At 29.8% G+C, this 12,181-nt stretch overlaps 1 non-coding gene across 1 annotated transcript; it reads left to right on the top strand.

Moving 5' to 3' along the window:
* The first annotated feature begins 3,591 nt into the window (after positions 1 to 3,591).
* MIR2111F (microRNA MIR2111f) lies at positions 3,592 to 3,674 on the top strand. Its single transcript, NR_126691.1, has one exon. It is a non-coding gene; the product is annotated as a microRNA MIR2111f (primary transcript).
* The last annotated feature ends 8,507 nt before the right edge of the window (positions 3,675 to 12,181 follow it).

The raw sequence follows: 12,181 nt of genomic DNA, 5'->3' as shown, positions 1-12,181 counted from the left end.
TGAAATATACATGCGGATGAAGTTGATCCGTAAATTCCTTACAGATCAACTTGATCCGTGTGAAACGCAGTACACCAGAACGCACCCAACATTGTGTACCTCGTATGCCACCGCTGACGACCACTGCAACATCGAACACCGCCGCTACCTCCACCTTCACCTTCACTGAAACAAACAAAATGAGGAAGCACTGTGCACCAGAGACAGAAAAGAAAGAGAGAATGCACAAATGACAGCATTGTGCCATTTTAAAACTCGAGGTGACACTGTTCACGATGACACTGTTCACCGACGAGACAGACAAAGAGAAAGAGCAGCAAAGACATTTTGGAAATTTTAAAAAGTTGTTGGGTGCACCAGTAATAACGCTGGGTGCACCTAGCAACTCCCTAGCCTAAAATATTTTTCATCATCACTTCTTAATCCTTGGTAGGAAATTTTGTGGTCTTAGCCATGGCTACATTTTTTCTGTGTATATGTAGTCATAATTTAGTGAGTCACCTCAATAATACCTATTCGAAATTTAGGTTAAAGTTATGGATGATTAGCGAAATAATTTTGTTATAGAAATTTTCACGATTGAGGTATTTTATTTGTGCATAAATTTTGTGTAATTTCTGTTATTTAATAAGTAACGTTTATTACTCAACATGTAATTTTTAATTTTATTATTCAATATTTTTTATAAAAAAAAATGATGTTCTCCTTTTTTCGAAAGAGTCCCGAAAGTGAAGTCGAAAAAGTTTTATGCCAAATTACAAGTGTTGGCGTGTTCGGCGTTCATTCCATTCAACTTTGAACAACCATCATTATCTGTGACATGTGAGTTATCCATGTTCTGTTGGGTCCAATCCACCTATCACACCAGAAACTGATTACTATCCAGTATGAGATCATATATTCCACTGAAAAATTCCAGCATCAAATTTTACAAAATTTGGGATTTTGTCTCGTGTGTAATCTGATTTTCATTTAATGCAGAGAAAATTCTTACTAAATTATGATTTTTGTGAAACAAACACCACCACCATGACAATCTCTGCAGTTCTCAAAGAAATGCGGAGAGAATTAAATCCTTAAAACATCTAACTATATGATGAAAATTATAATGAATTCAGGTTGATAAATATGGACAATTTAATGAGGAACTGCATTCTGTGGAAATTGTTTTGAAATGAATGTAGAGGATCCTCAGCACTGCAGCATCATTCATGTTGTTTAGTGATATTTTGATATTGATCAACAAATAAGATAAATAGATTATTAATCTGTGCCTTTTAAAATGTTCACATCATGATGAATGAATATATTAAATATTCATATTTATCAATAAAGTTTATAACAAAAATGTCACTTTAAAATTATACTTTTTCTAATATCTCTCCCCACTCCCCAAAAAGAAAAACAGAAAGAAATAAAAGTGTAATAAAACCTCCATTGGCTTTGGTTTAAATCTAAATTCAATCAAAATTTTCATTCTCTTGCAACCCGGTCTGCATTATGCATAGGTTAATATTGATATAATTTTTTGTGTACAGTGATCACTCTGAAGTATGAACCTAGGATCTCACCCATGCACCACTAGGCCGACTATAGTGGTTTGATTAACATTGATATATAATAGTGGCTGGTTCACTCTTAAATATCATGAATTTTCTTTATTTTGTTGTAAACCGGTAAAATGGAAACAAATTGGTCCACCTATATGGTCACATTATGAACTTGTCCTCAACAAATTGAGATTCTATACCTTTCAAATTAATTTCAAGCATAACACTCAATGGTCCTAAGGTATAGAACATGCTCTAGAAAGTATTAGATTTAGTTAATAAATATAACAGATAACATTCATAACTGGCGGTGGCAATGCAAAACATATCAGGTGGTATCTATTCTTGGTGGAATGAAGTGTTTCGTTTCCATGAAGCTAAGCAATGTTATTAGTTGTGGCATGCAAGGTGATGCAACCCTTCTGGTTCTTCATCCATGTGGTATCAATTAATAGTTAAGAGAATGAAAGTTCAATTAACTAAAACTGAATATGACATGTGATGTTAATTAAGAATACATAAAATTTGTACTCGCATATCAATATGTGTATCTTGTGTAATAGTATCATAGACTCGAAAGTTCGAATATCATGCCCTAAAAATCTATTCCCAAATAATCTAAATTGTATTAATTAAATAATATTGGGGGTTTTATACTTTGGGGATTTGTTGTAATTAGATTCAAGAAAAGAAAACTAAAAACAACAATAGGGTTGAGAAAGATATATGTATGAATAAAGATGTTGGGAAGATTCAAGGGGTACACCTGTGTACCAGGAGCCACCACATAAAAAAATCTGACATCATACTCTAACCCAAAACCTTAAGATTCAGGTTTATGGGTCTTCTCCTCACTTATATGGTGTTCAACCTTTTCACTTCTAACCGATGTAGGACTTCACCTCACACTTGTACTCCAACAACTAAGTCATAATCCAAGTTCTAAGAGGATTAGCTAACCATGGTCATAGAACAACAAAACAACATACAAGATTGTATTAAGAATAAAAGAAATCGAAAACCTTGCATATTAAGACCCTAATTGCCCTCGGTGCAATTTTGTCTCTCAAAAGCCCTTCTTCCTCAAATGTAAAATAATGAATACCTAGACATAGACCCCAATACTTTATTTATAATTCCCTATAGATAATTACTCTATATAGGCGCACTACTACCGTTGTGAAATTTACCATGACTGTGGTTGGAAACATGTGACATTGAAGCTTTGAGGCATTATGAACTCACTATGGATCTCATGAGTTAACCACAATCATGATGGAATTTACCATGACCATTGTTGGAAAGACGATGTTGTTCTAAAGGACAATTATTTTTTTGACATGGTCGTGTTGCTTGTCAAGTAACAAAGTCTTCAAATCTTTAGAAAACATGTAGTTTCCAACTCTATTCCTTAATTGAGCAATTAGGCCTCTGCAATACAAAATTAAAATTCAAACGTGAGTTCTGCCAATGAAATACATGGAAATGACACAAAAATTCACAAAATATCCCTCAAAATATAATTTATCAATACTTATGTTTGATCCATAATACGATTAGGATTTTTAAAAAGGGTTACAACTAAGGATTTTGGAGTTACCAAAACTGCATCGCGATCACAATTGGCCACATTTATCCGTAGTTTCTCATAACATCAAAAATTGTGATTAAACTGCAACTACAATCGAAATTTAAAACTTTGACCGCAACCAGCAATTAATTTTAAAAAAATATATTTTATTTTTACTCACTTAGGTTACAAGTTTTAATCTGTATGAACAAGATACTTATCTGTCCATTTCAGTTCTCAATTGGGACAGAGATCTTTATCTGTATGGCATGTATCCATAAAGATTCTTATTTGCTAATGTTGTATGATCAGCAATCATTTTAGTTTTATTCTCTTTTTTGAACCCTTATAAATTCGTATGAAGCCCCAATGCAATCCACTACAGACAAAACCTTCTTTCCATATATTATTTGCTACGTACTGTTCTTTCTTCTTCTCATTAGTTTAATACCTTTTGGAAGAGCTGTTGAGTGGGAAAAGCTAATCTGCATCCTGAGGTTTAGAGCAATGTTTTTGTTGCATCTAGTCCTTGGGATGCAGATTATCTCTTCCTTAACGACAATGCAGACCGGTTTAATTAATCATTTTAATATCTTCCACTGGTTCAATGCTTCTTTGGGAGAATCACTATTATTGGGTGAGGACAAGGTAATTTGCATCCCAGGTTTAGAGCAACATTTTAGTTGTTTCTAGTCTTTGGGATGCAGATTATGGATTCTTCATCACCAATGCAGAACGATTTAATCAATAAAATGTGGATGTGGTTAATGTTCTTATTTACTGAACAATTACCAATTTATTTTCCCAAATAGAAACAACAATCACTCCCTTCCTTATTTTATGGTAAGGCATTTATTTTTTAAGAATATCATTAAAAAAATTAAATTTTTTTACTATTCTAAATGACAAATAGTGTAAAATAGAGAAATATTTCAAAAGTGACAAATAAAATGAGAGTAGTATAATATTTCTAATTTTACCATTACCAATGGATGTGGATCATACTCAGGTAGGTAGCTGCTATCATACTAGACAGTTGAGATCATTAATTGCATTATCAAATATTGCATCTTGAAATCTTACACACTAAATATAGACCATCCATGTAGAGAAATTCATATAAGAACCCGCAACAATTTATCTATTGGCAATAAGGATGTAGCTAGTTTCAGGAACAGTCTGCAAAGCTAACATAATATAAAATTAGAATTTGAGTTTGAGTTTAGCTCAATCTATAAAGCTAATTTATTGAGTGAGTTGTCTCCACTTGTATAAACTATTTTAACTTTATTACTAGTCAAAGTGAGATTAACAATACACCCTCTCATACCAGAGATTGAATATCTGGAATGCAAAGTTGTAGGAGATAAAGGGTGACCTGAAAGGTCCAATAACAATCACTAGGATAAATTCTGATATTACCTTATTATCTAAGTTTGAGCCTAAACTCTACTACAAATTAAAGCTAGGTTATCTTTGTGTAACTCCAACAAAAAGCTTGGTGACTCTAGACAAATGTTGACCAGTTACGTATGATCATCATCCTTATGTAACTTTTTGTTCGTTGTTTAAGCTTGTATAGGCAGTAAGCAGTATAGCACACATGCCAATTAGGAAATAGGAACAACTACTTGAGGTTTGAATTGGATATCAATCAAATTACATCAATGGCTCAATATCCTGGTTTTTAGACCAGAAGTTCCTTCATCTCTTCACTAACTATACGAAGCTTCTATTTAATGCATGACCATGCATGAACATCAGAATTCTGCACCTCCACATGTTTCTTCAACTTTCTGTCTAACTATTAACTAAGATTGTTTTCTACAAGGAAAATCAATTGTAACTCACGTGCTGCAAAGCACGAGGTTGAACTTAAAAGTGACAAATGCTAACATGAAACAAACTCTTGTCATAAGTACTTATGTTTGTGTATAGTCAGAACATATGTAGCAACATCACCTTGCTGAAATGGCTTAATTTAAATAGCATTTTGTAATTGCAATTGCAGCCGTTATATTGTGGTTGGGCAGTACAAATGCAATTGTAGCCACATCAACATCTGTAGCAGGAAGAAATTTGATGCTACTTGAGCTTTGACTCTTGAGACGAATTGTAACAGGTTTTTGCTATATCTGCTAAATATCTTTGAAGCTGTCTAACTATTAGCAGAAGCTGTCTTAATTAATTCAGTGACAAAGTAGAAAGAAATGGATCTTTTCTATTGTATATGTTCAATACAAAGGAGGAATTTTGCTTTTGTTCCTTCTGTTCATTATGCAAGATATGATAGAATCTATATCTCAATCATGACAATTCCTGTTACTTCTTAAATTAGGGAGTGGGCTTTGTAGAATGACGTAAATATATGATTTCCCTTTTAACAATCTTAATCTTAAGCACATCTATAAGTAACAATAGACTTTTCTGTTACTGAGGCCATTTGGATGTTTATGCATGTTGGTTAATAACTGAGCCTTTTTTCATTTTAAAAAAATGTTAACATGTCAATTATTAATGTAATTTGATATGATTGATATATAATTTTTTTTTAAAATGTCGGCAACAATTGAATCTCTAAACTTTTATGTGTATAAAAAAGTATCCTTTGAGAGAGATTAATGCTTTATATAAATTTCAATATGTCAGTAGATTAATTCTTTAATTTCCCATTGCAGATAGAGAAACCTTGGATTAAAAAAATACCATCTGGTTTTTTGTCTTTTTTTTTTTTGTAGATTCCTTAACCAATAGGATATTTGTTAATCAAAATCCTTTATTAATTAATTTTGTATTCATAATTAAACCTGACATCTGATTCCAAGCAAAATATTAGGATTTTCCCGAATAAAGTGAACTAAAAGATATGTTTTGCCCATTTCTCCTTAAAAGTATTTTTTTTCTTATTGACTGTCCCATCACTCTCTTGCCTTTATCCTGCATAAGAAGAATACAGATACCACTGTCGTTATGATTTGATGATATATGGAAAAAAATATTGTTGTTGCGTGCATAGCCTTTATCAGTCTCCCTCTCACCCCGGATCTTCATACTCTGCCAATTAAACAGTTTGGGATCCAACTTAAGTCTTATGGGCAGTGGCGATCGAAAATCCTAAATAGTGAGTGTAAATTATAAAAAATAAAATTAGAAAGTTGAATTATATAAATATAAATAAAATAAAATAAAATATAAAAATATAAAATTTTATTTATAAATTTGATAAATTTTAGAAAATGAGAGAATGTAAGTGCACATCTTCGGCTGGTTGTAGGTCCGCTATTGTCTATAAGGCAATTGCATTTGTTCATTAAGATATTTTTTATTTTAATATATTTGATAAAAAAATGTATCCCATAAAAAAGTAGATGTTGCTTTCATAATAAGAAATTGTTTTTATAAATATATTTGGTATGAACGGAGAAATAAGAAAGTCATGATTAATTTATATAACTTCTGTTAAAAGTGATAATTAATTTTTGTCGAAGTCTCCGGTACACACAAGGTGGTTATTGTTTTCCAATTGTAATTTCTAGAAACTTAAATAATTTAAAATTTTTTAGCATTGATCGAGATTATTGTTTTGTAAAATCTTAAGTTTCTTTTTTCTCTCGCTACAAAATATTTCTGGATCCCTCCCTGTAATTAAGAGAATAGGAGTATGTTTGGTTTGCTGTCTCACAAATTTCAAAATCAAATTCAATAGTTCAACACAAATGGAACGTAAAGAAAGAATAAAAATGTTTTTGTAATATATGTTTGATTCCAATATCTGATTGTAACGATTATTTAAACATGCACTAAATATATATTAATTTTTCAAAACAACTGAAAACTTTATGCTATCTTTTAATTACGAGCCCTTGAAATAAAAAAGTAATCTAGATCAAAAAATGGTTTATGCATCCTGGAACATGTTTTATGGTCTTGATACCTTGGTGTAATCAGCAATTACATTAAATAAATTTAATGTCAAGTGATTGATGAATGATGAGCCATATCTATAACATGGCCAGCATCTCATTCAACACGGTTTTTACCTAAAAATCCAATAAAATATCTTAAGGAGACATGGAATCACTCCACAAACACGGTAATAGCTTTTGCAAATATAGTGCTTATCGTATCACTGATATGGCACCTCAGATGCAAACCAGAAGGCTGCTCAGTGATGAAAAGTACAATTGAATATTTTATATTTATCATTTTTCTTTTAGCTTTAGTCTAATCAAGGTTTTTTTTTTCTTTCTCGCGCGTTTCTTTCCTACTGCAAATTAAAATGTAACATTCTAAATATTTGGCACACTAAAAAAATTAGTTTTATAACTATAATTAATTTTATATAACTAGTTATATAAAAATAAGTATAAAACTATAACTAATTTTATAATTATGAATATTTCAATTAACTTATTTTTATTTATTATTAATAATTAATTGTGTAATTGATTTTAAATATAACTTGTTATATAATTAATTTTATAACCAATTTATTCATACCTAGTCATATATTCATATTTTAAAAATAATAATTAATTATATCAAATTATATCCATGTTTTAAAATTATTCATAGTTATAGGTATAATATCCACTTATAATCTAGTTATTTATTAGGTATGATTATAATTATATAAATCCCAAAATTTTGAGCACAACGTTACGAAGAAATTATGTTTGCTGAGTGCAGTGATTCTTCCTTTATTTTCAATAAGGTTTGAACTTGAAACTACAAGTTGGATATAGTAACTTGTACATTGAACTGATTGACGTTTAAGAAGTATATTTGTTATTATGATTATAATTCATGATTGATTGTAAGGAGTGATAAAATTTAATGACAAATGATACACAATCATTACATATTCATAATATATAATAACAAATATACAAAGCTTAATTAGAAGAAGTATATCTAAAGAGGATATTAAATTTATACAAGTTACATAAAAATTCAACATGAATTTGTAATAGATGCAGTTAAAAAATAATTTGTAATAGATTACAAAGAAACAAGTTCAAAGAAAAAAATGTTCTTTCTAGAATAATTAATTATTAGATATTGTAATGGATTATATTGTTATTTCTAGTTAGGCTGTCTGGTGAACAAAGTAATCGAATTCAATAGAAGTATCAGAAACAAAAATTAATCAATTACCCTTAATATTATCACTTGGCCTTTGAGCATTTTGTTACATGATTAACAAGTATGTGAAATCGTAGTTTTGATTGTCTTTACAGGGACTTACATAATACTTTGCTAATTTCTACAAAATTCACTATCCTGACGACAATCGGAAACAAATAATTGATTAGAAAAATAAGTATCAAATGCTAAGGATTCAATTAAACAACAATTAAATAAGCAAATAAATAAAACTATTTTTTTGGAAATTTTCTTATGAATAAGATTAGCGTTGTCTCCCTCACTATCATCTTGTAAGAGAGTATTAGACTATTAATATGATAAAATAATTAATTATTTATGTTACAATTTAAATTCAAGTTATAGATATATTTAAATCTAAGTTAATTATAGATAATTTAATAGATAATTTAAATTTTATTAGTATTTTTTATTCTATATATCTCTCTTGTACATTTACAATTAAACTGAATAAAATTTTAATTATTTCGTCTTTTTATACCACAATACTTTCTTCTTTTCTTGTTCAAGTAATTGCAAAAGCCGACACTTCTGCTTAGCAAAAATTAGGTCTCACTAAGCCAAAGTCATCTTGAGGCAAAGGGAGTTTGAAGGACTCCTCACTCAACAAAAAAAATAGGTGTTTTTGAGCAAAATGTGCTTGACACACGTAACTTTAATTAAGACGTACATTCTCGTTGAACAAGATCATCATTTTGCCAAACGTAACGAAACTGAATTGAAGAATAACATAAGTGCTCTCAAAACACCTCTCCATTATGCTTCATTTACCTGCAAAAATTACTAAAAGGTTGAATAAAATTAAGTCCTAAAATAAACCTTTACTCTAAGATACATGGGGATATTTATAACTTGAACCTTTGTTTTCTCTTTGAAAGGTAATTATCTACCAGTATGCCTAACCTTCTTAGGTGGCTTGTTTTCTGATGGGCCCACAACCACATAGCTAGCCATTCAGATTTACCTTATAGATGTACATGATAGATGGAAATAAATAAGCTTAGTCCATATTAACAGTAGGTTATATTGTACTTATACATATTAAAAAAAGTATTTTTTTTGTTAGGTTTATTAATTTTAAGAAAATAGATTTTAAATTATTCAAAAATATTTTTTTTACTTACTCTCACTAATTAGTCAATTTATAATTTTTTTTTACTTATAAAAAAAGTTTAACAAGTCGGTCATTGAAATGAATATAAATAAAACATAATACAATAGTCATAATAACAATTACATTAAATTTTTACTATAATGTTTTAAGATTATATGCATTATATATATATTTAAATCCGTTAGCTTATGTAAGTTAAGGGATTAAGGCTTATTAATTAGTCTAGCTAGTAAGTAGTAGGTTTGTAGACTTATTTTAAAGGTTTTTATTATAAAGTAGGTTTCAAATAGATTTTTAGATTAGCCCATACTTTTAAAGTATTGTATCAGAAAAAAAAACAAATACTCTCGGTTCATTACAGCGTACTTCGGGGATAATTACACCCTATAGACAACACATCCCATGCATGCTTCAATGAATATGTAGTGTAAAGCTAAGGAATACGCGTCCTAATTGTGGAGAGTGGAAACCCGTAATTTGCAGAAAATGGTCCAAGTCTGGCATACAAATTGGTCATGTTTTATGCCCAATATCATTACTAGCTGATACATAATAATTTGGAATCCTATACCTTTTAAATCAACTTCAAGAATAACATTCCTATGGTCCTCAAGTACAGCATATACATGATCTACAAATGATGGACTCGCAGGAGAAAAAGAGATAACATGCGCATATATATCTAGTAGTGGAAGTGTTTCCACTTGCCAAGAAGTTAAACAATTTTATTACTAGTGGCATGCAGGTTGATAGCTTGATACATGTTGCCCTTGTGGCTCTATTTCAATGTTTTAGCATCTATCCTCACATAAGCTAATAACTTACCGAAAGTGCATGCATTAAAGGAAGGATGAGGTTCATAATGAATCGTTTCTTCACCCCTTTTAGTTTTAGATCAGAACTAAAAAGAACATGCATTTGTTTTCTGCCACCGTAGGAATAATTTAATTAATTTCCTTTCCCTTCTCAATTCATACTTTTGTTATCCTTTAAAGCCAACATAAGCTATCTTCTATAATTAGCATTAATTAAGATTTCAGTTTTTCACATCTCACTTCTCTTACATTTTCCCCCCCGTGATTTTCCTCTTTCAGCATCTCTAGTCATATCTTCATTTGATAATTATATGAATAATTCATTTAAAATTGTCTCAACTAACACCTAAATGAAATAATTAAGATCGGAGATTAAATAAGAATATTTTATTAAGTTAATGGACTTTGACATGATCAAATAATGATTTTTAATCTATTACATATTAGCACAAAAAGATAACATATAGTTTTTTCCTTCTATATCAAAAATATTTTCAAATAAAAACAATTCTATTGTAATAAAATATAATCATGACGACAATCATTCTTAACCACACATAATATATAGTTTTATAACGGAGAGAGTACAATTTGTAGATTGTAACAGAAGTTTGAAATCTTTGTTCAGAAGGTGTATAATAAATATTAAAGCACGTGACACAAGATTATTAAAATTCCATGTCGTTCAATATAGTTTCTACGTTCTCATCATCAGCAACGATCATTAGTAATGCCACGCAGGTTAGGCTTGCTTTCATCACTCTACTATTTCTATTTCCTTCTATACATTTTTTAAATTTACAATACACAGGTTAAGAAATATAATTATTGTCATTTTTGTTTATATCAAATTATTTGTATTTTATATATATATATATATATATATATTATCTTTCTTATTAATTTATTGCTCTATATTCTCTACACTAATGTTTCTCTTTCTTTCTTGTGTAGTGATAAACAGAAAAAGTTGTATTTAATAATATTATCCAAAACTCTCAGAACGTTAGATGGATATAGACACAAACTCTCGTCCACAAATAAAAAGAATAAGGAGTATACCGATTTTCTTAATTTTCATATAATTGAACTAGGGGCAATTAAGAGCTTATTGAATCCCCAAATTAACCAATAGATTGTGCTACCGAACGATGGAGACCCTCAAACCAAATACAAATATAAATGGGGCTATCTTTCCTTTTCAATTCATTGTCATATTTTTGAGAGAGGGATCAGCAACACAAGTTCTACACATGGAGTTACATCTTAAAGCTTAAGATTCTTATTTTAGAGCGTAGGAACTAGGAAGCTTCAAGCACACTGAAGCACTTACATATTCGTAACTGCGTTTTCGTAAATCTAGAAAGAATAATTAATCAAAAAGCAGTCAACAAAAAAACATCGTTACCTTTGAAAAGTGAGGACCAACCGTATGATTGGTTAAAGAAGAACATGGATCAGGTGAATTTGATTAGATATTAAAGCCTTTTAGCTTTTCCCGTGGACCCTATGATCACATCACATCTCATAGAATATTAATAACTTTGTGTGTGATTGTAATTTCTGAATCAAACAACTGTTATCACTCCAACCTACTGCAAACAATTTTTTTTTCAGCTAGATTTTGATGTTTTATATATTTATTATTTGATTTATCTCCATTGGTTTAATCCTTCATTGAAAATAATGTTGGTAGGATTTTAAATTGTGATTTTTTGTCTCATTTGCAAGTATACCAAGTTACATAAGTAGTATAAAACAATAAAATTGAGTATCAAATTCTACAAATATTATGCATGTACTCAGAGTTTTATATATATATATATATATATTAAATTAGTGATTCAAATCTAATCTTGTTCATTGATTAACTACAAGTATAAACTAAAATGAATTAACTACAAAGCAAGGAATATGAAGGTTGAGAAAAATAAATGCACGAAGTAGTGAGATGGTGTTGTGGTAA

This window comes from Glycine max, chromosome 7, assembly GCF_000004515.6.
Source record: "Glycine max cultivar Williams 82 chromosome 7, Glycine_max_v4.0, whole genome shotgun sequence".
Classification (NCBI taxonomy): Eukaryota; Viridiplantae; Streptophyta; class Magnoliopsida; order Fabales; family Fabaceae; genus Glycine; species Glycine max.
This window is presented reverse-complemented; position numbering and strand designations above follow the sequence as displayed.